Source organism: Cupressus sempervirens, chromosome 9 (assembly GCF_028749045.1).
Source record: "Cupressus sempervirens isolate cs-2001-9-10 chromosome 9, ASM2874904v1, whole genome shotgun sequence".
In the NCBI taxonomy this organism is placed as follows: domain Eukaryota; kingdom Viridiplantae; phylum Streptophyta; class Pinopsida; order Cupressales; family Cupressaceae; genus Cupressus; species Cupressus sempervirens.
The window spans coordinates 69,311,130-69,315,713 of NC_143126.1; positions in this window are offsets into that span (position 1 = coordinate 69,311,130).

Genomic DNA, 4,584 nt, shown 5'->3' on the forward strand with positions numbered 1-4,584 from the left:
ATGACACCTTTTAAATTCATAAGAAAAGACTTCATTTTTTTAATAGATTTAGAATGTGGAAATCTATGTCTTTGTGCAATATCTTCTCTGGTGCTAGCTTCAGTCTGCATAGAAGAAGAGATTTGGTAAACTTGTTTATCAACTCTTTTGATGCTACCATTTATTGTTTATTTTCCAAATTGGGAAGCTTGCTTAGAAGAAAAATTTCTAAGTGATGCTATATTAGCAATGAAGTGACAAAAGGAAAAATCAAAGTCATCTTTGAATGGACCAGGAAGGATGGGAAAAATCTACCATTGCATCCTCAATCCAATCTATGCCTCAAAAGAAGTCTTCTAAAGAGAGCCAAGGGTGATTATCTTTGAGTTCAAAGCTTTGCTTCCATCATTTAGACAAATTCCTTCACTTTTTTGGATTGGGAACATGAATCTTCACCCAAAAAAAACCTTCCATGGATGCCATAGCGGAAGCGTTGAGAAAATTATTTGAAATATTTGTCGAGCCCCACCATTTCAATATCATGTGCCTCTATAGAAAATTTATCTCGATATCAATGTCCATGTGATCAATGAACAATTTGTTCTGCATATTATTCAAATTGAATAGCTCTTCCCTTATGCCCTCCCTACTTGCATTTGGGAAAACTAATGATTTGTATTCTATTTTGAAAACCATGTCTATAAGCACATTTTTAAACATGTTTATGATGCATATTTCATGACAAACATGTTTGTTCCCACTTTTCTTTTAGTCATTCTAAATAAAATTTGGCAACACCTCTCATTAGCACTTCAATCATATTGTCTCACTTCTCAATGCAACTCTAATGCATGTGACTCCCTCTTGTGATTCACAATTTGAACTATACTTAATTCATGACTTATGAATTGTCCAATCTCATGGGGAGTTAAGTCATATAATCTGGCATTCTCAATGGCAACACCTTCCACATATTTAATCCACAGACTCAAGTGAGACTTTAGACTACTGCTTGGTCACTCCTTACATGTATTTGTGGCTTTAGGTGATGCTCATCCATACCAAATTAATTCAAAGTATAACTCCATGTCTTCAAGCTATGGTACCCCTTCTCATATGATTGCTTGTGTACATCATTACACAATTTGACCTCTAAGTCAGGTAGACCTCCTCTCTGTTCTTTACCTCAAAACTGATCTCACTCTTTTGTAATTTAAAATGTGTGTAATCCTTCTTGTCCATTTGATATCAAAATATAAAAATAGGTAGACTAAAATCTTTAATGATCACAATCATTTAGATTCTTTACGATGCCCTTATTTTCAATAATTTACATTGACCTGATGGAATCAGTCGAGCCCTAAAGTGGGTCCAACTAAAAAAAATCATTTTCAAACAATTGACATATCAAATTGATCCATTGAACATCTGGCCCTAATTATAAGTAAATTCAACCACTAAATAAGATTTTGAAACTCAATTCACCTCTTTCTACAACTTGTCAATTTATTGCCAAGGGGTCCTTTGACAGGCTTAAAAATCTACCAAAACACATGATTGGGCTTTGAAACTAAATATGCTAAGTCTCTATTCCAAATTCTCTTAACTTTTCAAAGCTCATCCCATGATGTATTCTCACTCAAAAGATATTGGCTATCAAAGTTGCCTACTCAAAATTTCCTGCAAGAAAAACATTTCATAAAACAATAAATTGCATTCGAATTTTGCTTTGAAAATAGGGAAAACTAATGCTTAGGGGCATGAAAAATGAAGAATTGGTTCATTTTTACAAGGAGAGTATAAATATATGATTTAGAATCATGAAAAATAATTGGGATTATTCTGCAAATGGTCAAAGTGGACTACTTAATTTGTAGGATTGGGTATACTAGTAGAAAAATGATTTTTGCAAATGGAATGAAACTAAGAAAGTGTGCAGATGAATTCATCAAGGCTTAAAAATTCACAACATAAATAAGTTTTAGAGTACAATAAAATGGTACAATCTATTTAACACAAACTATCAAGGATTTAGAGTTATGCCATCTCAAATAGGGGTACCAATCAATTTGCACATTTTGACACTAGTAAAACTTTACAAATCACATATGGAATCACATTCAAAAACTAATCAAATGGATTTTTCATAAGCCCAAAATTAAAAAATAACAAGTCACTAAGCTCTAGAATATAATGCAAAAGGAATAATCTCATTTTGTTTAACTGGGTTAGAGTTATAATGAGTCAAATAGGACCTCCTAGAATTTTGAACAATTAGCATCAGCATGACAACAATAAACACTAACTTTGAGGGATTTAAAACTTAGTCAAAACATGTTGAAATGACTTGAAATATGAAACATAGGTTCTATGATATCGATAATAAACAATCCAAAAGTGTAAATCCATGAAACATTACTGGGTGTGAGATATTAAGATGCAAACTAGGCCTCATGTCAATGTTTGACACTTAAGTAAAAATGCAGATTTGGACATTGCTCAAAATGGGACTTCATAGAATGACACAAAATGGAATTTTATCTTCATGGGATGAGTGGATATACCAAATAAAAGGTGTTAAAAATATTAAATACCTCTTAGGCCTCAAAAGGAATATCAATTAAACATGCATTAAAAGTGCTTTGAAATGTTCAAAAACTTGTAATGGTACTCAAATCAGGAAGGTGATTTTGAGTCCCAATAGTGGTTCTATCTAGGGATTCATGTCCCTTGCAAAAATGGAAAGGATTTAGATCTCCAGAATAGTTAGACCACACACTTGATAGAAAAAAATTATCTTGAATAACTTTATTTGAAGAAAAAATAACTACTCCTAAACTATACAAACAATGGCCCAAGCCACCGAACTTCAAAACATCTTTTAACTCTATCATAAATCTGATTTTCATCTAAATTTTCATGAGGTAAGTTGGAAATATCTCTTCTATTAGTTTCACTAATCAGATTAGCACTCTAAATCAAGTCACTTGGAAAAGAAAAATATATATTTGCACTTCCATTATGCATATAAAAAATATGATCACTCTCTACAACTTGCTCATTATGAAAGTACTAAATAACATGCTCAAACATATCAGACTAAAACTAAAACTCCTCTTCAATGAATGAATCATGCATGCTATCAATCTTGAATATAAAAGCTTCATATTCAACTTTGGGAAAAAGATCACATATACCTCAAAAATGTGTATCCTTATGTGTCACCGAATGGTATTTGAATGTGTAGTTAGTTTGAAACTAATCTAAAATCCTTTAAATGATTCTTTGTAGTCAACAAATGGATTAGCCATTAGGTTAGAGTATTCACCATAAAAATTAGTGCAAGGTGCATGTTGATCTTCAATAACAACTTCATCAAAAACCTTGTTATCAACATCATGAGATGCAACCTCATTATCATAATTGCTGCTACACCTTGAAGAAGAACAATCTGACCTGTTATAGTAGTAGGATAGTGTATCATCATTGAGATCAACATTAACTAAATCTAAACCTTCCATGTGCTCTTAAAAAATTGGGTTAATAACTACATGAAAATATCCCTTGTAGACATTATAACAAGTGATGTGTTGATTAACATCCAACTCCTCACCATATAAAAAATTAGTGAAGACCTTGAAACCATCTCTAACATCACTATCATGAACACTTTTAACATATGAAGAAGGAAAATTATAATCATTACACAAAGACACACCATCCACTCCATCAATGAAGCATGTAGAATATAAATCAATGCTACTTTCATTGTCTTCTCTAAGATGATTCAAATATCTAGAAAACCAATCATCCTTTAACTAATCAATAAGTGATAATGAATCACTTACCTATTTCTAATTACTACTATATGCATCCTCATGACATCCTTCTACACAACTAGGTAGTTTTTCCTTGTAGATAATCTCTCTATCCTCATATTTTATAGACAAATCTTCTTCAAAATTTTCAATTTCAAGCTAATTTGTATAATTCTCAAACCAAACTTCTCTTTCAAGTTTAGAAAAAGAACTCATACCTTTACTTGCATAAGAGTACTCACTTTCATCATTGCTTTCTTCTTCCCAATTTAGATTAGACTCACATGAAGATGAACATATGCCAGCACCATCCTCCTCTTGACTTGAGTAACCACTCTCATCATTGTCTTCACATGATGCCTCCTCATAACATATTAGATCATAAACTTTTCCTTCATCACTGGAGTCATAATTTTAAGCTTTTTCGTCCTTACAAAATTGAGATGAATTCCTTGCAAACTCATGATTAGTTATGTTCTGAACACAATGCAATCCATTAATATAAGAAGGAATGACTAAAACTCATTGCATATCTAATTGATCAAGTGAAATAACTTTTTCATCTATGGCTATAGTACTATAAGAATGTGCACTATTTTTAGCAAGAAAAGAATCAACTCTTCTTTGCAACAAAGAGATTGCATCATCAAATGTTTTTAGTTCTAAATTTTCAGCAAGATTGTTTACAATAGTAATAGTAGCTACATGTTGATTTGAATTTGAACACTCTACATGGCATTGGTTTCTCCTTTGAACCTCATCTTGCTGAATTTTTTTTCTAGAGAAT